At 41.8% G+C, this 25743-nt stretch overlaps 1 long non-coding RNA gene across 3 annotated transcripts; it reads left to right on the top strand.

Annotated features, from left to right (window-relative positions):
• The first annotated feature begins 19303 nt into the window (after positions 1-19303).
• On the top strand, positions 19304-21611 carry LOC122032051. Of its 3 annotated transcripts, XR_006125942.1 has the most exons (5): positions 19304-19829; positions 19912-19955; positions 20025-20117; positions 21249-21290; positions 21448-21611. It is a non-coding gene; the product is annotated as an uncharacterized LOC122032051 (long non-coding RNA). The 3 variants fall into 3 exon arrangements; XR_006125941.1 differs by lacking the exon at positions 21249-21290; XR_006125943.1 differs by lacking the exons at positions 21249-21290; positions 21448-21611 and adding an exon at positions 20332-20808.
• The last annotated feature ends 4132 nt before the right edge of the window (positions 21612-25743 follow it).

The raw sequence follows: 25743 nt of genomic DNA, 5'->3' as shown, positions 1-25743 counted from the left end.
TACCACCATAAGTTTTAGATTGCAAGTTCTTAACAACCCCCGGGAGAAGTGATGCCATCATATGTCACCTGCCTCGAGATAAATCATCGCGGGCAGGGGAACTCTATTGTGATCGATGATTCGACATGCAGGATTATGACATTATTTTGGGCGTGGATTTCGAGCAAAGCTACGCTTCAATGAATGTCGAAAAAAGAAGTGGTGGTCTTCAGGCAGAGGCGAACCGATGTTCGAGTTTATTGGAAAGCAAAGGGAAAGTGGTTATAGGGGTCGAAAAGCATGACCGACAGCCTCTCCTCCCCAATAACCGATCTTGTCGTTCGATGATATACTAGAAAACAAACCTATGACCCAAGCATCCAAAAGATCAAGCAAGAGGTCCAAGAAGGAAAGAATGATGGATTTCATATCGCGGACAGTGGAATACTATACCAATTCCTGATGATCCAGAGTTGCGAAAGAAGTTATTGGAAGAGGCTCACGGAACTCCTTATGCGATGCATCCCGGATCCACCAAGATGTACCAAGACTTGAAAGGGAAGTTCGGTGGTTCGGTTTGAAAAGAGATGTGGCTCAATATGTCGCTGCTTGCCAGGGTTAAGCGACAACACTGGGACCTATCATGCCAATTCAAATTCCGAATGGAAATGGGAAGATATTTCCATGGGGATTACCCAAAATGATGAAAATGATATGGGTAATCATGGATAGATTGACAAAGTCTCGCCCACTTCTTAGCAATCAAGATGACTTATTAATTTGAGCAAGCCCGCTCATTATATGTTAAGGAAATTATCGATTACATGGGATTCCTAAGATCATCATTTCCGGTGGTCATTTATTTCTCATTTCGAATGTGTTGAAGAGCACTTAAACTATTATCAAGATCGCCTTCCATCCTCGACAGACGGATATAAAGAGAAAGAGTGAATCAAATCGGAAGATATGTTACGAGCTTGTTCCTTGGATTTTAAGGAGGGCGACCGATATCTATTGCCTATCCTACAATAATAGCTACCAAGCTACTATTGAATGACACCCCACGAGGCTCAGACGGAGGAGGATGTAGGTCCCTATAATTTGGATGTAAGAAGGAGATGGACCGAACAGATAATGATTTCAGGCACCGTGCCAGAACATCCGCCAAAGAATAAAAGCGCCGGAGAGAACTATGGATAAGTGGCGAGGCCATTGGAATTCAACGTGGATTTAGTTTCAAAGGAAAGGGTGTGACGAGAAGAAAGAAGGTAAGGTGAAGGCTGGGGCGAAGGTCAGATCCATCGAAAAGAGTCGGCAAGGTAGCTTGAACTAGAAGCGACCTCGGGAGATGCACTATTCATAATGTGTTCCATGTTTCAATGCTCAAGAAATGTATTCCCAGAATAGACCAAGTGATCAAGCCACAAACAGTGCAAGTTCAAAAGGACCTAAGTTATGAAAGTCGTCTTATTCAGATACTAGATCATGAAGTCAAAAGAGTAAGGAATAAAGAAGTGCCCTTAGTAAAGGTCCTGTGGCAAAATCAACGATCCGAAGAAGCCACCTGGGAATGTGAGGACGATATGAAACAAATATACCCAGAGCTATTCTAAGTTCGAGGATGAACTTTTTAGAAGGTATGGGGATTGTAACGCCCAGCAATTTCATATGAATTTCTTTTAAGAATAAGAGAAAATAGAACCAAAAAGAAAAAAAAAAGAAAGAAGAGTGGTCAAGGCTTGAACCTTGAACCTCTTAACAAGTGGCAAGTTTTAAGTAGTATGGGATAACCAATAGGCCAAGAGAAAGTATTGGTAGGAAGGAAAGGGGAATTGTAGTTAAGGGTAGGGATGGTGAAGGGACACCTTTCTCCCTTCACTTAGAAGAAAAGCGTAAAATAATGAAAAGATGAATTTTCCTTTTTCCTTAATTTTGAATAAATTTGTGGTCGGGATAAGTTCACGGGATAAAAACAGGACCTAAAAAGCCTATTTGGCTACCCTGTTTAATGAGGAAAAGTTTTAATTTCTTTTCCTTATTTCTTTTCTTTTCTCTTTTATTTCCTTTATTTATTGGTATCGCTTTCTTCTTCCGAGCCGAGCTTCCTCCGCCACTCCTTCTCCTCTCACATGACTCGAGCCTCACTCCGATCCTTGCCCAACCGGTGGCGTTATCGCCGTGTTTGTGCCGATGCCGAGTCCATGCAGTCCATGCAGCTTTGCTGCCCGGCGCCCCCTAACTGCGCAACCCAACGTGCGGCGGTCCTTCCTCCTCCTCCCTGCCGGCCGCGATCTAATCTCCGCCCTAGTCGACAGCACGAACGAACCTAGCGCCGATCTCTTCACAGTGGTCTTGTCGAAATTCATCCGTGCCCTAGCCGAGTCCTCGATGGCAAGCGAGCCCTCTTCACGGGAGGTCGGTGTCGTCAAGCGTTTAGTTTCGGCATTTCTACTCGCGGCGTCCCGGACCCCGATCCGACCACCAGATTACCCTTGCTTGGGTTTTCTTGTGACCTAGCACAGTAGCTGACCTTCATCTTGTGTGCCTAAAACCCCTCTGCCCTAGTTCCTTTTTGCTGAGCCAACAAGGTGAGTGGGTTGTAATACTTGGTTGCACTCTGGATTTCCCCTTATGACCTAATCTGCAGGTGTAGGGTTTAGCGGATCACTGATTTCGGGGAGTATCTTGTGCTGTTGATTGTTCTTGGTTCCGGCAGCTACTTTCCAGCAGCTATTTCTTTGGGGTAGCAACTTTGTGACTTTCAGCAGCGGCTGAATTTAGGTAAGGTTTATGGTTTTGATGTTTGTGGTAGATTATTGTTAGCTGAGTTAGCAATAATTTATAATTTAGGTTTATAAGTTATGTAATGGTGTAATTGGGGTTAATGAAACTGACCCTAACTGGTCAGTGGATTTGAAATTAGTTTAGCTATTTGTTTATAATTAAATTCGAGACGAGCATCTCGACGTCCGAGTTGGACCTTTCTATTTACGGAGGCAGGTACTTTTGACTTATTGTCATTGATATGCTTAGTAATTAAATTAACAAGATGTATTAATTGTGTTTCTTACTTGTTTCGGTTAATCACTGCCCAATACATGCTACCTGTTGATTGATTGTTTGTTTACATCTTGTATGGATATGTACCTGATTCCACATGCTTATGGGTAGTGATATAACCATATTTTACCATGTCAGGACCTAGGTGTGATACCTTACATGATCAGATACCTTGATATGATTCATTCGCTTTGGTGCACATTATGATATGTCCAGAGATTGGTTTAGTATATTACCATGTTTAGTGACATGCACCATTCGCATGATTGCATGCTGAGTGATTGATTTCTCCTTTATTGTCGAGCACTTCGCATCATTCGTTGTGCCGCGCCTGACACCAGAGTAGCATGACACCGCTGGTAGCCGTCGCTTTGACTCTTCGGTGCTCGCTGATCCGCTCATGGGTAGTGCGGACGGCGTAGCGTTAGAGATTCCTCTCGTCATAGTAACGGGAGATGAGGCATTAGCTCCCCATTTATGATTTGGGGTAGGATAGTACTCAAGATCCCGTCCACTAGACTCGAGGGAGTGAGGTGTTGCAGGTGTGTCGCCCTACCTACCGGGTCCCAGTCCCAGTTAGTGTGCGTCGGTGGTGTGACCATGACATTAACATCATGCATGATGCATTTATTGTTTGTGTTTGTGTTTGTTGCACTTATATGTTGCACATTGCTTGGATACCTTGATTGACATGCATACATGTCTTCTATACCTGTTTGTCCTTTTACCGGGTCCTGGTTAGTACAGATTCTCTCCTGTCTTCTTCGGTTTGTAGTTACCTTTATCTTTATCAGGAGACTGTACGCATGATTAGTGCTAGGTGTTATTTCTTTACTTTGCATATCAATTGTACCTGCTGAGTGTGGACTCACCCCGCCTCCATTGTTGATATTTTCAGGTTGATGCTGTCAGGAGGGAGTTCCAGTCGCTAGTCTTCACTGCACGTAGTTCTGGTCCTGCAGACCTCCAGGATATGTTTGGTTTTCTTTGGTTTCTTTCTGTTCTAGACTATTTGAACTCGTTATGTTCTAGATTTATTTGCTTATGGACATGATATAGATTTTATTATATTGATGGATTTGAATTTGGTTTTTATTCTACTACATGCCTGTCTGGATGGCAGAAGAGGTGAGTTCGTCGGTTTTGAGCTTTGAGTGTAGTTGAGTAGGGTGGTTTTGAGTCGAGTATTATTAGTGTTGCGAAGTGTGAATATATATAAGCTACGTGATTGATTTTATTATTGTTATGATTCCAGCTACTGGCTGAGTATTTAGTGCTTGTAGAAATTTTTGATTGTCCGTCGTAGGGAGATTTGTCGAAATTTTCTCGGAAGGGACTCTTTAGGGGCGTGACAATTTAGTGGTATCGGAGCAGGTTTACGATCTTTTGTTTCGTTTGATTTTCGAGATTTATCTCGATACCAATTTATTTGGTATCGAGAGGTATGGTTATGATTCGCTTTGGTTTCTAGAGATTTGTTGGATACCTGTTGTTGGTATTACGGATATTTAGGTAGCAGTTTAGTCAAAGCCGGCATTATCGGATTTCGATATGGTTATGTTTTATTTCCGATTTATCGGATTGATTATATCAACGATACGGTGAATTTTGAGGTCAAATTGGAGAGACATCTCCGGACATAGCAAATAGGTATGTTGTTATTTTATGTTTGTTATATTGGTATTAATATCGTAATTTAATTTACGGATATTAGGCGATCTACTACGTATTGCGAGAGCGTGGTCGGGACGACCACGTGGAGACCACGGATCTCCGGATATACCGGGAATGCCCGATGATGATTTCAGACGATCACTGAAGGCATCGCTCTCAAACCGATAACTCTCAGAGATACCTACTTGGCCACACCGATGGTATCCACGCCACCTGTTCTGCATCATCGGTGGGTACCATTGGTGTACAACATCGCCGCTCCAGACCTCTCTACCACAGCACCATGGACCACCGTGTGTGCACCGGACACACGGTGACACCTACCCCCTTGCCCAAAGGCTCAGAGTAGGGCGGTTGCACCATATCCGGTACCATTACCTACCCACCTCCGCACCACTTTTGTTCCGTCCAAGACCATCAAGGCTTATGCTCCAGTATAATGAATCGGGGGTTCCTCCTCGTTTATTCCGTGGTACCACCTAGTAGTATCAAGAGCTCAGTCTGTCGTTCCTGCGGTTCGTCCAGACACCCTCGATTGCAACATTTGCTGCCGAGCTAGGATTCCATTGGTGAGTCGATGAAGACTCCTTTCACTCTTTTCGGAGATCTCAATCCGAGTATGGCTCTGTATGGATAGAGACTATGGAGCGGATTTCTTCTATATGGCTTGCTCAGTGGGAGAAAGCGGTGCGTCTTACCATTCTGAGATGAAGCTAATGCGGTGGGTTACTCGTTCTATTAGGTGTGGCAGCAGCGTCACATGGACCAGTTGGAGAGGCTTTTGAGCCGCTTTCTTTCCTGCCTATCGGATGGCTCACGAATTTTATGAGTCGAGGCGAATAATCGCTCGATGACCGAGTATATCTGAATTCCTCTTGGCTCGGTTTTGTCGAGTTAGTTGCGGAGGGTAACTCGCATGATGCGCTTATTATACTGAGGTTGGATGATGGTTATCTGCATGTAGGCTTGCCGGATTAGGGATTACATCTTACTCGATGCATTGAATCGAGCTTTGATAGAGTTAGCTCGGCAGCACAAGATATCCGGATAGGAAAAGAGCATATGGGTCGGACGAGTAGGCCAGGCAGGTGGCGGCAGGACAAAGAGTGACGAATGGTCGCGACAGCGTCGGGTCGTTTCTCTTTCGGGTCGAGGCCTCAAGTCGTGGATTCCCTTCGGGCGCTTCCGGTCTCCTCGAGATCGGAACGATCCACCAATATAGCTCGATGGTGGTTCCAAAGACCACATCAGCCTCATCGCGGGAACTTTGCTTTTATTGCAACCGCGCGAACCAGAAGCCGGATTGTCAAGGCTCACGACGAGTAGAGGGCGGTCGGAGACCTCTAGTCGGTCAAGGTCTCGACGGGCGAGATTCACACCTCACAATCGCGGAGAGCAGCCGCGGCGGCGAGCATTTGGCATGCTTGGCGGGGTACTCGGTACGCACCCAGTTTTGTTCCGTGATCTTATTATCCGACTCAACAATACGACAACTTGGACGTCGCACAATATCGATCCACCATCCTCTCTTCTTCTTCTGCTCATTATCCCGCCTCGAAGGCGAGCGCTTCAGCGGCTAGCCGGCGCCGGCATCCTCCTCCTCCTCCGCCAGATCGGGCGAGTTCATGATTACAGGGGAGGATGCGCGAATATGGATTTGATCCATTTTTCACGGTATGATTTCCATTTATGCATTCTCCACTGATATTTTGATTGATATTGGTAGTTCGCACTCTTTTATATCCCACTTTATGCGGGAGATTGGTAGATTACCCACTTGCGGATCCCAGCGATTGATTGTCTCCCTACCGTCCGGTGATACTTTAGAGGTCACCCAGGAGATCGAGGTTGCCCGTTAGACTTTGGCAACATGATACTTACGGTAGATCTTCTAGTATTGGAGATGGTCGAGTTTGATGTCATACTTGGCATGGATTGTTTAGTTTATCATGCTACCGTTGATTGCCGACGAGGGTGGTCACCTTCCACCTCGAACCAACCCTCGTGGAGTTTCACGCAGGCGCGGTATCTCAATTATTTCGGGATTCAGTATGACCTACTCACTCCTCGTGGGTTTTTCTTTATCGTTGATTAAGAGGGATAGTAGTTCGCTCTTGACGTTCCCGCTGTCGTGAATACCGGATGTATTTACAGAGGAGTGCCGCCAGGTTGCCTCGTGGAGTTCGCTATTGGTGATTCAGGAACCGCGCGACATCCAAAGCTCCGATCGTATGGCACCAAAAGAATTGAACAATGAAGGTTCAACCCGTGAGCTTTTAGACAGGAGTTTATTCGCCTAGTGTTTCACCATGGGGTTCTCCATTGTTTGTCAAGAAAAGGATGTTACCATGAGGTTATGTATTGACTACAGATGCTGAATGACCGTCAGAAATAAATATCCACTACCACGGATTGAGGATTTGTTTGATCAGCTCGGAGGTACTTGTATTCTAAGATTGATCTGCGATCCGGATATCATCACCGAGAGTCGAGATTCGATATCCAGAAGACGCTTTCCGTACTCAATACGGTTGGTAATGCCATTTGGGCTTACCAATGCTCCAGCGATGTTTATGGACTTGATGAACCGCATCTTTCCGGAGTATCTGGATCAGTTTGTTATCGCTTTTCATTGATGACATATTGGTCTACTCGCGTTCGGGCATCTTCGCACGATCTTGGAGATTCTTCGACGACATTGCGCGCGAAGTTGGGTGCATTCAGTATCCTACCGGTTTTCGGGACACGTGGTTTCTAGCGGTATTTCGCTTGATCCTCAAGATCGAGCACGGTTGAGGACAGATCGGTCCGAGATCCGTAGTTTTCTAGGATTGGCCGGATATTACGACGTTTGTCGAGGGCTTCTCGTATTGCTATGCCAGCGACACGCCTTACGGAAGCGTGAAGTTCATATGGTCCGAGGATCGAGACCACTTCGCTGAGTCAAGCGGAGATTAGTGTCGGCTCGGTTTTGGTTTTACCTTCGGAGAGGATGGATTTGTACTTTACACCGACGTTTGATGCTGTTCTGATGCAGCACGGCAAAGTAGTCTCTTATGCTTCTCGACGTGAAGGAGCATGAGAAGAACTACCCTCTCATGACTTGGAGTTAGCCATCATCTTTGCTCAAGCTTTGGCCATCATTTATATGGTATCACATTTGAGATTCTCACCGATCATAAGAGTCTCAAATACATTTTTACTCGAAGGAGGTTAATCTCCGACAGAGGAGATGGATGGAGTTCGAAGGACTACGATTGTACCATTAGCTACCACCGGGAAAGCTAATGTGGTTGCAGAATGCTCAGTGAAGTCCAGGAGGGACTTTAGCTTCCACCGGATTTTGTTACTGGATTTGATTCGAGTTTTTCGAGTTAGACCTTGAGGAGCAGGGGCGGACAGAGAGCAGGGTATTCTTGTTACCATGGTTGCTCACCGCCGATCGGTGCGAGGATCCGAGAGGCCGCTGGGTGATCATTTTGCGCTTCATCATGATAGCTTCAGGCGGCAGAGCAGATCGAGTTCACACGCGAGGCGAGGAGGTGTGATATACTCGAGGCGATTATGCGCCTCGGTCTCATCCGGCTTACAGGGAGTTACTACAGGAGGCACATCGTTCTCGGTTTGCATCCATCCAGCGAACCCGTATGTATCGAGACTTGAGGTATTGGTGGAACAGCATGAAGAAAGACATCGCGATTTCGTAGCTAGATGTCTTGTCATCCGGCGGTGAAGGTGAACACCGTAGACGCAGGATTACTTCGGATTCCTATTCCCGAGTGGAAGTGGGATTACATTACCATGGACTTTGTGGTAGGGTTGCCGAGGACATGACGAGGCCATGACGCGATTTGGGTAATCGTTGATCGATTAACCAAATCAGCACACTTTTAGCGATTCGAGGTGATCCCCGGATCGATTAGCGATTTGTATTGTCGAGAGATTATCGGGCTATATGGTGTTCCGTTGAGTATCATTTCGGATAGAGATCCACGGTTTTCGTCTCGCTTTAGCGTCGCAGTCTCAGGGCCTTTGGCACAAGGCTTTTCGCAACCTTCCATCCAGCATGGATGGATAGTCGAGCGGACTATTCAGACTTTAGAGGACCCTACGAGGTCATATGTTATGGATTTCGGAGGCGCTTGGGAGGACCATCTTAGTAGAGTTTGCCTACACAACAAGCCTTCCATTCGGCTATCCGGATGGCACCGCTTTGAGGCGTTGTATGGTAGACCTTGTCGGACACCCGTCCTTTGGGATGAGGTTGAGAGGCTCAGTTGTTGGGACCTCATGAGTTCAGCGGAGATGCGAGTTGGTCCGTACTATCGAGACGGAGGATGTCGAGGCGCAGGATCGCCGGAAGAGTTATTGTCGGAGACATGCACCACTAGAGTTCTCTGTTGGCGACCATGTATTTCTCTGAGTTTCACCCACGAAAGGGTGAAGAGATTTAGCCTCGAGAGGTAAGCTAGCTCCGCGGTACATTGGTCCTTCGAGATCTTGGAGAGGATCGGAGCGATAGCTTACCGACCGGCACTACCACCGTCCATGCACGATGTATTTCATGTATCCATGCCGAGGAGATATGTACCGATCCGACGCATGTCTTTGCAGATATCCCCCATTCGCTCACGACATTACCTATGAGGAGGTTCCGGTACGGATTCTCGACCGGAAGGAGCGTCAGTTGCAGAACAAGACCATCCGGCTAGTTAAAGTCGGATGGCAGCATCATTCGGACGAGGAGGCTACTTGGGAGCTCGAGGACACTATCCGAGCTCGATATCCCCATCTTTTCACTTGAGGTATGTGATTTATTTACCGTTCAGCATTTATACTCTATATCTGTTGTTAGTACATGCTGATGGTAGATAACGAAATTTGGGGACCAAATTTTTATAAGTGGGGGAGAATGTAAAATACCGGAAATAGGCGAATAAGATTAAGGGAATTTTCCGGAATTTTTGGAAATTTTTCGGGAATTTTTCGGAGCTCGTACGGATAAGTTCACGGGGATAAAAACGGGACCCGGAAAAAGCCTATTTGGGCTACCCTGTTTTAATGAGGAAAAGTTTTAATTTTTTTTTCCTTATTTCTTTTTCTTTTTCTGTTTTTATTTCCTTTTATTTATTGGTATCGCCGTTTCTTCCTTGCCGAGCCGCACCAGCGCCACTCCCTTCTCCTCTCACGCACCGACGCCCGAGCCTCACTCCCGATCCTTGCCCTAACCGCCGGCCCTGCGTTTTATTTCTCGCCGGTACCCGAGGCCACCGTCAGCTGCAACTCCATAGAAGCCGAGCCTTTGCGCCCGACGCCAACTCTCTGCCCTAACTGCCACCCAGCGGTAGTTCCTTCCTCCTCTCCTCTGCCGACGCCGGCGATCTAATCTCTGCCCTAGTCGTGCACACCGAAGCCGAACCCTAGCGCCGAGATCTCTTCACAACGGTGCTGCCGGCCGAAATTCATCTGTGCCCTAGCCGAGTCCAACTGATAGCCGAGCCCTCTTCGCCGGGAGGTCGGGTGTCAAGCCGTGTGCTAGTTTCCAGCCGACGTCAGCCCTCGAGTAGCGCCGGCCAACCCCGATTCCGACACCCGAGTACCACTGCTTGGGTTTTCTTGTGACCTAGCACAGAAGCTGACTTTCATCTTGTGTGCCTAAAACCCCTCTGCCCTAGTTCCTTTCTGCTGAGCCAACAAGGTGAGTGGGTTGTAATACTTGGTTGCACTCTGGATTTCCCCTTATGACCTAATCTGCAGGTGTAGGGTTTAGCGGATCACTGATTTCGGGGAGTATCTTGTGCTGTTGATTGTTCTTGGTTCCGGGAGCTACTTTCCAGCAGCTATTTCTTTGGGGTAGCAACTTTGTGACTTTCAGCAGCGGCTGAATTTAGGTAAGGTTTATGGTTTTGATGTTTGTGGTAGATTATTGTTAGCTGAGTTAGCAATAATTTATAATTTAGGTTTATAAGTTATGTAATGGTGTAATTGGGGTTAATGAAACTGACCCTAACTGGTCAGTGGATTTGAAATTAGTTTAGCTATTTGTTTATAATTAAATTAGCTAAACTGTGCGATTTAACACAGGACTTTGATTCGAGACGAGCATCTCGACGTCCGAGTTGGACCTTTCTATTTACGGAGGCGGGTACTTTTGACTTATTGTCATTGATATGCTTAGTAATTAAATTAACAAGATGCATTAATTGTGTTTCTTACTTGTTTCGGTTAATCACTGCCCAATACATGCTACCTGTTGATTGATTGTTTGTTTACATCTTGTATGGATATGTACCTGATTCCACATGCTTATGGGTAGTGATATAACCATATTTTACCATGTTAGGACCTAGGTGTGATACCTTACATGATCAGATACCTTGATATGATTCATTCGCTTTGGTGCACATTATGATATGTCCAGAGATTGGTTTAGTATATTACCATGTTTAGTGACATGCACCATTCGCATGATTGCATGCTGAGTGATTGATTTCTCCTTTATTGTCGAGCACTTTGCCAGTTTCATCACTGTTCGGTGCTCCGTTGTGACGCTCACGAGTAGCATGACACCGCGTGGTAGCACGTCAGTTTGACTCTTCCGGTGCTCCGTTGATCCGCTCATGGGTAGTGCGACGCAGCGTGTAGCACGTTAGAGATTCCTCTCCGTCATAGTGTACCGGGAGATGAGAGCATTGCGCTCCCCCATTTATGATTTGGGGTAGGAGTACGTATGTACTCCGACAGCATCCCGTCCACTCGATCACTCATCAGGAGTAGTGTTGCAGAGTGCCGGTTGTCAGACCTACTCGGTCCCACGTTGTTGTAGATGGCGTGGTGTGTGTGTCCATCATGACATTGGCATCATATGCATGATGCATTTATTGTTGTGTTTGTGTTTGTTGCACTTATATGCTGCACATTGCTTGGATACCTTGATTGACATGCATGTGTTCTTCTATACCTTCGGTGGCTTTTGTCCTTTTAAGGGTGGTTAAGCTCTGCCTTCTTGGTTTGTAGTTACCTTTATCTTTATCGGGTGATGCATTAGTGCTAGGTGTTATTTCTTTACACATATCAATTGTACTGCGAGTGTGGACTCACCTCCATTGTTGATATTTTCAGATGTCTGAGGGAGGGAGGGAGTTCTCAGCTAGTCCTCTCCTTGACCGGTTCCTGCAGACCTCCAGGATATGTTTGGTTTTCTTTGGTTTCTTTCTGTTCTAGACTATTTGAACTCGTTATGTTCTGGATTTATTTGCTTATGGACATGATATAGATTTTATTATATTGATGGATTTGAATTTGGTTTTTATTCTACTACATGCCTGTCTGGATGGCAGAAGAGGTGAGTTCGTCGGTTTGGGTGGTTTTTGAGTCAGAGTATTATTACTGCGTGGTTGTGTCAGCCAGAGGCTGAATATATATATAAACTGCGTGGTGATTGATTTTTATTATTGTTATGATTCCAGCCGCCTGTGGCTGAGTATTTAGTGCTTGTAGAAAATTTTTGATTGTCCGCCGTGCAGGGGAGATGCTGCCGAAATTTTCTCGGACAGGGACTCTTCTGGGGGCGTGACAAAAAGTTTATCTTTTCTTTCTCCCCTTTCATTTAGCATGAAGAGTTCATTTTCCCTTCTCCCTTTATTTAGAATAAATGAAAGGAAGAATAAAAAGGTATTTTCCCTTCTCCCTTTCATGGAGAATAAATAGAAGAAAGGGAAAGAAAAGTTATTCTTTTCCTTCTTCCTCCTTCTCCTTCCTTCACCGAAAATCCAAGCTCCTCTTTCTCCCATTACCGAATTCAAGTTAAGGGCTTTTTCTCTAAGAAAACTTCACAAAGGGAGGCCCTTAAAACACACTTCTTCTTGCAAGAAAAAGAATAAATAAAAGGGAATTTTAGAAGCGAAAAGGGTCTCCTTTTTCTTCTTCACCAAGGGTATTCTCTTAGTAAACCCAAGCAAGAGGATGTAAGTATCTCCCTCACCTTCAGTACAAGTAGCTTTCAAGGTTTTTGTGTTCTAAAAGTTACTAAAAATCCTAGAACCATGCTCTTAGGATTTCAGCCAAGAAGGAACAAAATAGATTTAAGAAAGTCTTTAAACCAAAACTATACTTGATTATGATTCCTTATGGTATGTGATCTACTATATTATGTTAGTTAAGGTTTTCATGTTTTAAAGTTGCTAAAAACCTAGAACCATGCTCTTAGGTTTCGACCAAGAAGGAATAAGATGAATTTAAGAAAGTTTTTAAACCTAAACTATGTTTGTTTTTGATTCCTTATGGTATGTGATCCACTATATTATGTTAGTTAAGGTTTTCATGTTTTAAAGTTGCTATAAACCTAGAACCATGCTCTTAGGTTTCGGCCAAGAAAGAATAAGATGAATTTAAGAAAGTTGTTAAACCTAAACTATGCTTGCTTATGATTCCTTATGGTATGTGATCTACTATGTTATGTTAGTTAAGGTTTTCATGTTTTAAAGTTGCTAAAAACCCTAGAACCAAGCTCTTAGGGTTACGACCAAGAAGGAATAAAATAGATTTAAGAAAGTTTTAAACCTAAACTATGCTTGCTTATGATTCCTTATGGTATGTGATTTACTATATTATGTTAGTTAAGGTTTTCATATTTTAAAGTTGCTAAAAACCCTAGAACCATGCTCTTAGGTTTCAGCCAAGGAGGAATAAAATGGATTTAGGAAAGTTTTAAAACCTAACTATGCTTGCTCATGGTGTGTAATCCATTATATGATGTTAGTGTAAAGTTTCCATGCTTTATGTTGCTTAACACCTAGGATGACACCTCTTGTAAGTTTCGGCCAACCAAGGAAAAATAGGGTGAGAAGTCCTTTTATGTTGCTAAAGGTTTCCCATGTTAGGATGAGTACCATGTGATGCTAGTATGATACTTTCCTTGTTTTAAAAGTGCTTAAAACCTAAGGCCATACCTTGTAAGTTTCGGCCAAGAAGAAAGGAAGGGACTTAGGGAAGCTTAATTCCAACTAGATTTGCTTATGTTTTCTCCCATGTTATGCTATGTATGATGTGATGCTAGTATGATGCTTTAAGTTGCTTAAAAATTTAAGAACATGTCCATGCAAGTTTTAGCCAAGATGAGGATTAGGAATTATGGAAAGTTCAAAACCCTAACCATGCATGATAATGACTCTCTATGTTATGCTATGTGATATGCTTCATTTTATGACAAGAACATGATATGCTTCATGATATGACAAGAACATGATATGCTTCATGATATGACAAGAACATGATATACTTCATGATATGACAAGAACATGATATGTTTCATGATATGACAAGAACATGCTATGTTTCATGATATGACAAGAACATGATATACTATTTTACTTTTGTATTGGCTTGTACCGGACCCTAAGAATGGTCCATGGGATGGGCTCCTAAGTTACCCCTAGGTCGATGGTCAAGGAAATGGGCCTAGTTCCTAGCATGTTCGAGATTTGCTACCTCGGATTTATTTAGGATGCACGCAATTCATGTATGTGGTACAATGTCGGACCCTCATGTTGAGATTTATGTTTAAGTACCTATATGATATATGTTTTCAAAAGAACATCTTGCATATGTTTGTTTTATGCTATATGATATGATATATGTTTTCAAAAGAACATCTTGCCTATGTTTGTTTCATGCTATATGATTAGGATATATGTTTTCAAAAGAACATCTTATATATGCTTATCTCATGCTACATGATTATTATGCTTCATGAAAATGCTCTTGTGTGATATGTCTATGATGCCTAAATGAACTTGCTACTACCTTATGCTTATGCTTGTTTGATTTGATGAACATGTCATTACTTTATATCAACTTCATGATGTATGTTTTTGTGAGTAGGAAAGGATCTTACTAAGCCTATGTGCTTACAGTTTTATTTTCCTTGTACTGCAGAAAAGGGTAAAGCATGGTTAAACTAAAGGGAGCAGCAGGAGGGGCATAGGATGTGTGTGGCAGTGGCATGGTGGAAGAGATCTGTTTTGTGTTTTCAGGACTTATATATGTTTTAAGCTTTTGCATGTGAACTATTTCTTTCTTGCTACTTTTGATGATATTAGCTTGACTTGTTGGATGTTTTATACTTAAGGTGAACTATACTTACCCTTGCTTCCATGATACCTCAAAATGCTAAGTACTTGTTTATTTAGAGAACTGTTAGTGATCATGAGCTCTAGAGAGCAGTATACATGTTTAGTTTTCTTCTTATCTTAGTACGATTTATGCTTTAGTTAGACAAGTATGTATCATGTTTCAAGTAATAGATAGTAAATAAATTTTTATATACATGAATGCTAGCATATTCACATGTTTTGGTTATATGATTAAGTTTTAAGTTGCAAAGGAAAAAAAAAGAACAAAATTTTTCTTCCGCTGCAATGATTTCTTATGCATGTATGTATGTTCGCGTAGCGCCGCCTTGACCATCAGTTAGGGAAAGGGCGGGCGTTACACCACCCAGGTAGGATCCGCATGTATCAAGATTTGAGGTGTTCCTACTGGTGGAACGGTATGAAGAAAGACATCGCGGAATTTTTAGCTAGATGTCTTGTCTGTCAGCAGGTGAAGGCTGAGCACCAGAGACCTACCGAATTAGTTCAGCGGATTCCTATTCCTGAGTGTAAATGGGAACACATTACCATGGACTTTGTGATGGGTTTGCCTAGGACACGTCGAGGTCATGACGCGATTTGTGTAATCGTTGATCGATTAACCAAATCAGCGCACTTCTTAGCGATCCAGAAGACTGATTCCTTGGATCGATTGGCAGATCTGTATTGTCAGGAGATCATCAAATTACATGGTGTCCCTTTGACTATTATTTCAGATAGAGACCCTCGGTTCACGTCTCGATACTGGTAGAGTCTGCAACAGGCCTTGGCCACTCAGCTCCGTTTCATTACAGCCTTCCATCCACAGATAGATGGACAGTTAGAGCGCCATTCAGACTTTAGATGACTTACTGAGGTCTTGTGTATTGGATTTTGGAGGCAGTTGGGAGGACCATTTGCCATTAGTAGACTTTGCCTACAATAACAGCTTTCATTCGGCCATCTAGATGGCACCGTTTGAAGCATTGTATGGTAGGCTTTGTTAGACACCCACCCTCTGGGAAGAGGTTGGGGAGGCCAGTTGTTGGGACCTCATAGAGCTCAGCATGAGGCAAAGTTGGTCCGTACTATCAGACGGAGGATGTCAAAGGCACAGGACCGCCAGAAGAGTTATGCTTGTTGGTTGCTACACGGAAAGCCTAGAGGTTCCACTGTACAAAAATTTTGTACAAAGGTCTGAACCTTTTCCTAGCTACCATGTGTTCTTTTAAATTAAATTTTGGATCGCCTGTGGAACTTAACACGTTTGATCCAAAACTTAATCTATTTGTTCTTTTAGGTTTTGACTTGGGTCTCCTGCGGAACTTAACACGTTCGACCCAAATCACCTTAAGTTATTAATTCCATTAAATATTATTTTCCATAATTGGTTCCCAGTACTGACGTGGCGAGGCACACGGCCTTCTTGGATATGGGAGCAACCACCACCGACTAGACAAAACCTTTTATGGAAAGTTAATATTTAATTTCCTAAAATAACTTTAGGTTAACCGAAAAGAACAATCAAATCACAAGGAAAAATAAAACAAAAGAACGCAACATCGAAAAACATATTCGAAACACTAAAATCATATGCCTCTTGTATTTGGTATTATTTCCAAAAATAACTAGTATGATGCGGAAAGGAAAAATACTAGTTATACCTTTTAGAAAGACCTCTTGATCTTCTACCGTATTCCTCTTCTAACCTCGGACGTTGTGTGGGCAACGATCTTTCGAGATGAGAACCACCTTTCCACCTTCCTTCTTTCTTCTAGATTTCGGCCACAATAAACTCCTCCAAGGATGAAGAATTTCGGCCACCACCAATGCTCCAAGGGATACTAGAGACGAGGCTTGCTTTCTCTCCTTCTTCTCCTTCCTTGATCCGGCCACAAACAAAAGCTCCACCAAAAGATGAGTTTCGGCCAACAAGAGGAGAGGAGAGAAATAGGGCCGGCCACCAAAACCAAAAAGGAGAGGAAAGAAAAGGAATAGAAGTTCATCTCATGAAGGCTCCTCTACCTCCTCTTTTATAATCCTTGGTTTTGGCAAATAAGGAAACTTTAATAAAAACTTCCTTAATTCCTTTGCCATGAAAAAGAAAATTTAATTAATTAAAATCAAATTCCTCTTCTTAATCAACATGGTCGGCCACACAACAAACCTCCAATCAAAGGAAATTTAATTCAATCAAGAATTAAAACCTTCCTAATTTGTTTCCGGAAATTTATAAAAATTTCTCCAATAATTTAATCCCTTCATGATTGGTTTATAAAAAGGAAATTTAATAAATTAAAATCTTTCTTTTAAACATGTGGATAAAAAGAAAATTATCTCTAAAAATTAAAATCTCTTTTAATCTACAAATAAGGAAAGATATCAAATCTTTTCTTAATCTTTTGTAGAAACTAATAAAAGAGAATTATTAATTTTTTAAACTTTCTTTTAAATCATGAACATGGTTAAAAAGGAAAGTTTTTACCAAAATTAAAATCAACCTTTTAATATACAAATAAGGAAAGAGATTTAGCTCTTCTCTTAATCTTTTGTAGAATCTTATAAAAGGAAAGATTTAAATTTTTAAACTCTCTTTTAAAACATGTTATCCACATAAGAAAAATTTTTAAAAATAAAAATCCTTTTTATTTTAATTTGGGCCGGCCACCTTGAAGCACCCATGAACCAAACTTTGACCGGCCCTAGCTTGGTCTCCAAGCTAGCTTGGCCGGCCCCTTATGGGATGGGTAAGAAGGTGGGTATAGGTGGGTATAGTACTCTATAATTAAGAGGCTACGATAGGGACCGAGAGGAGAAATTGGTTTTGGTCTCCCGATAAAATTAAACATCCCGTGTTCGCCCCGAACACACAACTTAATTTTATCAATAATAATTCATTCCACTAGAGAACTATTATTGAACTACCGCACCAATCCCAAATTACATTTTGGGCTCCTTCTTATTATGAGTGTGTTAGTCTCCTTGTGTTTAAGATAACAAATGTCCACTAATTAAGTAAGTTACTGACAACTCACTTAATTAATATCTAGCTCCAAGAGTAGTACCACTCAACTTCATCGTCATGTCGGAGTAAGTCCACCTGCAGGGTTTAACATGACAATCCTTATGAGCTCCTCTTGGGGACATTCTCAACCTAAATTACTAGGACACAGTTTCCTTCTATAATCAACAACACACACTATAAGTGATATCATTTCCCAACTTATCGGGCTTATTGATTCATCGAACTAAATCTCACCCATTGATAAATTAAAGAAATAAATATCAAATATATGTGCTTGTTATTATATTAGGATTAAGGGCACACACTTCCATAATAACTGAGGTCTTTGTTCCTTTATAAAGTCAGTATAAAAGAAACGACCTCTAATGGTCCTACTCAATACACTCTTAGTGTACTAGTGTAATTATATAGTTAAGATAAACTAACACCTAATTACACTACGACCTTCCAATGGTTTGTTCCTTTCCATCATGGTCGTGAGCTACTGTTTATAATTTATAAGGTACTGATAACATGATCCTCTGTGTGTGACACCACACACCATATTATCTACAATATAAATTAATTGAACAACTACATTTATCATAAATGTAGTCATTTGACCAATGTGATTCTTATTTCTAGATAAATATTTATACCAAAAGCTAGGCTTTTAGTATACATCCTAACAATGCTGATTAGAGACGCACACCCCTGGAGTTCTCTATAGGTGACCATGTATTTCTGCGAGTTTCACCCATGAAACGGGTGAAGAGATTTAGCCTCAAAGGTAAGCTAGCTCCGCGATATATTGGCCCTTTCTAGATCCTGGAGAGGATTTGAGCAGTAGCTTATCGTTTGGTACTACCACCGCCCCTGGCAGGTGTTCACGACGTATTCCATGTATCTATGCTAAGGAGATACATACCCGACCCGACACATGTGCTGACAGATATCTCAGTTCCCGTTCAGCCTGACGTCACTTATGAGGAAGTTCCGGTACGGATTCTGGATCGGAAAGAGCGTCAGCTGCAGAACAAGACTATCCGATTGGTTAAATTCGGATGACAGCATCATTCAGACGAGGAGGCTATCTGGGAGCTCGAGGATACGATCCGAGCTCGATACCCCCATCTTTTCACTTGAGGTATGTGATTTAATTTACCATTTGGAATTTATACTTTCTATCTGTTGTTAGTACTTGCTGATGGTAGCTAACGAAATTTGGGGACCAAATTTTTTATTAATGGGGGAGAATGTAAAATACCAAAAAATGGCGAATAATGATAGGGAAATTTTTTAGAATTTTTAGAAATTTTTTTGGAATTTTTCGGAGACCGTATGGACCAGATTACGGGGATAAAACTGGGCCCCGGGAAAGCCTGTTAAGGCTACCCCATTTAAAAGAGGAAAAGTTGATTTTTCCTTTTTCTTTTTATTTCCTTTTTTCTTTCTCTTCCGCTGAACTCGCGCCCGAAGCTGTACCCTAATCGCACACGGCAGTTTTCTTCTCCCCCCTCCCGCGTACAAAACCTAAGCCGTGGCCAAGGGAAGCCAAAGCTTCTCTTCTCCTTCCCTCCCGAGTCGCTCACCTGACACACGCAGACCTTCTCTGTGCCTACCCCTCTTGCCGCGTTGCCCTCAGGTCGCCACAGCCGACAGCGTCGTCACCAGCCGAGCCCTCGATCAGGGGAGATCAGGAACACCGATCGCTTCTAGCACCGCCATCGCCTGTACCCTAGCACCGTCGCTGACCACTGCGGATCCACGATCAGTTGTCGCGAGCCTGAAATCGCCACCGCCGATCGCGCTGGAAGCCACCATATAAGTCGTTCCCTAGCCTTTGTTTCCAACTCCGATAAGGGCCTTGCCGTACTAATCTCCGTTAGAGTTCCGAGACCAGCGCTCGATGACCAAGGATCTGCCCCCCGACGCCACTACCTTTTCCCCCCACAGCGAGTTTCTTCCACCATCGGCAAAGGGTAAGCTGCTAGTATAGATTTGGGATCTGACCACTGGATTCCAGCAGAAATTTCTCCTAGGACTAATTACTTCGTTTGGCAGCAAGTTGTCCGGCGGTGGAACACCGGCTGAGGCTTCAGATTTAGGTAAGGTTGTAGTGTTTTGGGGCTTAATTCTAGTAAGAATTGTTTGTGCTAACTAGGGGTTGTTTGCAGTAACTTCACAGTAGCACCATCTATAGATCTTTGGCAAGAGCTACCTCCGGATAGCCATTTATTCCTTGACAACAATACCACGATCGAAGTTGGGTGAGTTTGTTTGGATAGGTTTGATTCATTATATAGTTACTGGTTCATGTATAGTTAGGTTGACTTGTCGTTAAGTTAGGAATGGAACCCTAAGCTTTGGATTAGAGAGAGTTAACTGAGATTAACTATTTATTTAGGGTTCCTAGAGAAAAATAATTTGGTTTAGCTATTTTGCTTATAATTAAACTTAGCTAAACTGTACGATTTATTATAGGACTTTGATTCGAGATGGTGTCTCGATGAGAGATCTATTTTAGATATGATCCTCTTATTGGAGGCAGGTACTTTGACTTATCATTTTAGATTTGTCATTTGATATGCATAGTAATATTTTTAACAAATAGTAATGATTATGTTTCTTATCTACATCGGTTGGTCACTACTCGATACCTATTATATGCTTGTTTTGTTTACTTGTTATACACTTCATATTAGTACCTATCTTATTATACATGCTTATAGGGGTAGTGACATAACCATGTTTATTATGTTTAGGATCTAGATTTTCATACCTTATCTAACCTGTGTACCTAGATCATTGATTTGGTCAATGTATTCTATGGTACATATTTTGTAGAGATGGATAGGTTCAGGATATTTTCCATGCTTAGTGTCATGCACCATCTTACATGATTACATGTTGTGCGATAGTCGGCTCCATTATTGTTGAGCACATCACCAGCTACATGGATCTGCACACACAACCACTCATGGGTTTGTGGTTCTTATCAGGCAGGGTGTGTTGCAGCAGGTTGCTCTGTCAAGGGCTCCGTTGGTAAACTCATGGGTAGTGTGACGCAGCATTGTAGCAGGACAGGGATCCCTCCTCTAGACTTGCTCAAGGAGATGAGAGCATTGAGCTCCCCCACTTATGATTTGGGGTAGGAGGATAGGTGTACTCCGACAACATCCCATCCACTCGGTCACTCATCAGGAGTAGTGATGGTAGAGTGCACGGTTGTCACAGCCCTACCCACTCGGTCTCACCATCACGTGTGAGATGACTGATTGGAGAGTAGGGGTGACCAGGACATGTCATTGACATCATACGCATTGATGCATTTATTGCTTGTGTTTGCTGCACTTGTATGCTACATATTGAATGGATGCATTTGTTTGACATGCATACAGGTTCCTATTCCTCTCGGTTGATTATCCATATACCAGGTCCTGGTTAGTATAGTTTTATCCTGTTTATTTCAGATGCATTTATCATTCTTATATCAGGAGATTGTACACATGATTAGTACTAGTTGTTATTTCCTTACTATACATGTCAATATTACCCGCTGAGGAGTTGACTCACTCCATGGATATTTACTATTTTTAGGTTGAGGTTGTCCGGAGGAGTTCCAGTTGCTAGTCCCCTGCAGATCGCGAGGATGTGTTTTATCTTTTGGTTTTCCTATTGTACTTTTTAGACTTGTTCTAGTTTTGACACTTGGGTATTGTGTTATCTTTATTGTCGATGAGTTTTATTTGGATGTGTTTTTACTACATGCCTGCCTGGATGCCAGAAGAGGTGAGTTCGTTGTGATTTGTATTTTATGGGTGTAGTAGAGTAGGATATCGATTTTGAGCTTTATGGGTGTAGTTGAGCAGGATTTTTGACTTGGTTTTCTATTTGTTGCATTTGTTTAGTTTTACTATTAAACTGCGTGGTGATTGCTTGTTTATATATATATATTGTTCTAGCCGTATTGGCAGAGGTATTTGGATGGATGTAGAAAATTTCAGATTGTCACCCGTATAGGGAAGATGCTGCCGAAATTTCTTCTGGCAGAGACTCCCCCGGGGCGTGACAGAGAAGCCGGCGACTGTGGTGCTCGCGTGAGGAGAGGATCAGCGATGAGTTGGGGAGACAGGGTTTTGGCGAAGGCAGAGAGGGCGGCGTCGTGAGATGAAGGCTCGAGGAAGAAAGGGTCAACGGTGGATTTGCTAGGGCACGAGACAATGTTTATAACTTAGGGATTTTTCAATTAAACCCTAGATCCATTTCTCAATCAACTCTCACCTCTGGGTATTCCAAACAGGCTTTTCTCAAGCTTATAAATGCCGGCGACTGTGGTGCTCGCGTGAGGAGAGGATCGGCGATGAGTTGGGGAGACAGGGTTTTGGCGAAGGCAGAGAGGGCGGCGTCGTGAGATGAAGGCTCGAGGAAGAAAGGGTCAACGGTGGATTTGCTAGGGCACGAGACAATGTTTATAACTTAGGGATTTTTCAATTAAACCCTAGATCCATTTCTCAATCAACTCTCACCTCTGGGTATTCCAAACAGACTTTTCTCAAGCTTATAAATGCATCCCCTCAAAGTACGTCATACGAGCTCCGATTAAATCTCAAAAAATTTCTAAAAATTTTCAAAAATTTTGTTAAAGTTATTTGCCTATTAAACCTTATTATTTAATTATTATATGATACATTATTTTACAGTAACAATATGATAGTTGTAATTTTGATGACCGGACTAAAAGTATCATTGAAGTCAATACCTGATTGTTGACTAAAGCCCTTAGTAATAAGGCAAGTTTTGTAATGTTCAATGGATCCATCTGTGTGATACTTGATTAAGCAAATGCATTTAGAGCCCACAATATTTATAGACGGAATATGTGGAACTACACTCCATATTTTATTGCTGGTAGCAGAGCCATCAACTTTTTTTCTTCTAATGTGTTGCTCAATAAATTAGAGCTTCCTTCCTCACCTTGGTAGAATACTACATTGTATTTCATGCTTTGCTTTTGGAAAGGTGATGTGTCATTAATCGCAAGTGCACAGTTGTCATCAAGTAATAAAAGTATTGTTCCCACGATGACTGGAAATCAAATACCGATCTATAATGTGAAAATAGTTATCTAGAGAATTCGAAAGTTTGTGAAAGCATTTGAGAAAATTGAGAAATCTTGTGAGGAAAAGTTCTAGGAAGAAAATTTTATTTAAAGATGCGATCCTAGGATTTCGATTTCACCATAATAACTATAGACACCCTAACCTATATTTGGTTTCCTAATTATCATTGGTCATTCATGTAGGTAGACAATCCGAACATCGCATACGTTCTTCTCATCCACCGGTGTACTCTTTCGCAACCCTTTTGTCCCTCGGATGCACCGAGCATGTCGGCTCCCTTCCCGTGTCATCCTTCTCGCTAGCTGCATCTTCCACTCAACTTTTTGTGCTCCTAAACTCCTACACACTTAGACACAGGAATCAAAACAAAGCAGTACCTAACCTAATTTGGTTGATCACATCAAAACAACCATGGGGTCCAACAATCTCTCCCTTTTTGATGTGCATCAACCTAAGTTCAAGTTAGGGTAATAACAGACAAGTAGTAAAAAAAACATTTTAAGTATAAAGTTTGCAATAAAATAAATTACAACACTAAGTATAAAATAAACTGATTTGAATTCAAAATTTGAAAAAAAATCTAACTCCCTCTACTCCCCCTCAACTTGTACCTATTTATCCCCCTTTGATCACATCAAAAAAATATGGAGATTTAAGCTTTAAAAAACTTAATTTTAATAAAAACAAGTAAACTTAATTTTAAGTTTTCCAAAAATTAACAAACATTGAAAGCAATTATCTTAATTAATTTCACAAGCTTATCAGTTTGTTAATTAAATATTTAATTCAATAATCATCTTCCAGGCTGTGGCAAGGCACTAGGCCTTCTTGGTTATTGTATCATCAACCACTTCTAGATAAAGCCTTTTAAAGAATTTAAACATTTAATATTTTCTGAAAGCCTTAGAAAAAATGTTTAATCTAAGTAAGACTTTGGAACCCAATATAGGTTCCTTCCTATTGAGTTAATTAAGAATTTGGGGGGTACATATTCTCTGGAAAATTTTCTAAGTTAACTTTGGTGATGTCTAATATACCAATTTAATCTACCATAAATTCTAAGTTTCGATTTTTGAAAGTTATTTGGTTTCAAGCATGCATGGTCATTTTTCAATTTATCAATTTTTATTTTTATTTTTTCATTTTTTAATTTTATATTATCATACAATTCTAGAGGACATGTCTTTGCTAAGTTCAATTTTAATTCAATATTTTCCTTTTCTAATTTCACTAGATCTTTAGTAAGAATTTTAATAAAATTAAAGTACTACTTGGGAGAGAGAGCACGTACCTCACTTACCTCAATTTTTGATACTCCTCCTTCATCGTTGTTTTCTTCCGATATTCCTCCCCCTTCATCTATGCTCATCTCTGACCTGGTCTCATCTTCTTCTTGATGGATTGACATTAGGGCTACTCTGGCGTATGCTTTGATTTCAGATTCGGAGGATGACGACTCATCTCATGTGGCTTTTAGGGTCTTGTGTTTGGAGGAAGTTGGTCTTTTATACTTTTCTTTTTCCTTTTTCTTTAGCTTTGGACATTCATCTTTGATGTACCCTTCTTCATTGTAGTTGTAGCATCGAACATTCCTTTTGTTTTGGTAATCCCTTTGTCTGTGATTTAAATTTATTAGACTTAATAAATTTATTGAACTTTCTTACTATTAGGGCTGCTTCATTTTCATCAATTGATTCTTCGGAGTCTGAATCGTTGGTTCTTGCTTTCAGGGCAACATTCTAACTCGGTCCTTTCCTTTGTCCTGCGCACCGAGATTCATGTAATTCGAAAGTAGAGAAAAGACTTTCTAAAATACTTACCTCGAGATCCTTGGATATATAGTAGGAATCTACTATAGTTGTCCATTCGGGTGTTCTTGGGAATGCATTTAAAGCATACCTTTGTGTGTCTCGATTCGTTACCGTTTCTCCGAGGTTTGTTAGTCTGGTGATTAGTTCCTTGATTCTTCTATATAGTTGTGCTACTAACTCTCCTTCTTCCATCCAGAGGTTCATCAGTTGAATCCGGATCACATCCCATCTCGTAAGCTTTGTTTTGGAAGTTCCTTCATGCAGTTCCAAGAATTTCTCCCAAAGTTCCTTTGCTGAGTTATAGCTGCTGATTCGATTGATCTCGTGGGCCGAAAGAACGTTGAGCAGATGGAATTCTACTTTCCCATTCGCCATGAAGTTGGCTTATTCCTTCTTCGTCAACTGATATTCTTCTTTGTCTTTTGGAACTGTAAAACCATATTTCATTGTTAAAATAATTTTGAAATCTGTTTTGAAGAATACCTCCATTCGGTGTTTCCATTGTGCGAAGTCTCCCTCAAACTTTGGTGGATGAATGCTTGTACCAGCCATCGTCTTGCTCTTAATACTTCAGTCGGCGGTTGGGTTTTGATACCACTTGTTGGCGCAGCGGCGGAGCCGGTGAGAGGTCACAGCGTCTGTTAAAAAATTAAAACCTTTCTCTATTTTCCAACTTAGATCAGTAGCAATATCACAATTAAAATAAACTGAAATGAACAACTAATAAAAAAAGAGGTAAACAGATTTGACTAGGTTACAACCTAGGTAGTTGTTAATCCAAGGTGGTTGCAAAGCTCTACTACAAAAATCTCATTCTCTGTAGGCGGAGAAGCCTCTTACACTCTTTGAAAAGCTTAGAAAAGACTAGGAAATGAATACAGTAGTTGTTCTCAAGTTATTGTTAATTTCCTAGGTCCGGGGTCTTTTTATAACCCCTAGGAAATCTCATCCGAAGGTTGAAA

The sequence above is a fragment of the Zingiber officinale genome, chromosome 11A (assembly GCF_018446385.1).
Source record: "Zingiber officinale cultivar Zhangliang chromosome 11A, Zo_v1.1, whole genome shotgun sequence".
In the NCBI taxonomy this organism is placed as follows: Eukaryota; Viridiplantae; Streptophyta; class Magnoliopsida; order Zingiberales; family Zingiberaceae; genus Zingiber; species Zingiber officinale.
Note: the sequence above shows the minus strand (reverse complement) of the source record. Positions and strands in the feature narration are given on the sequence as shown.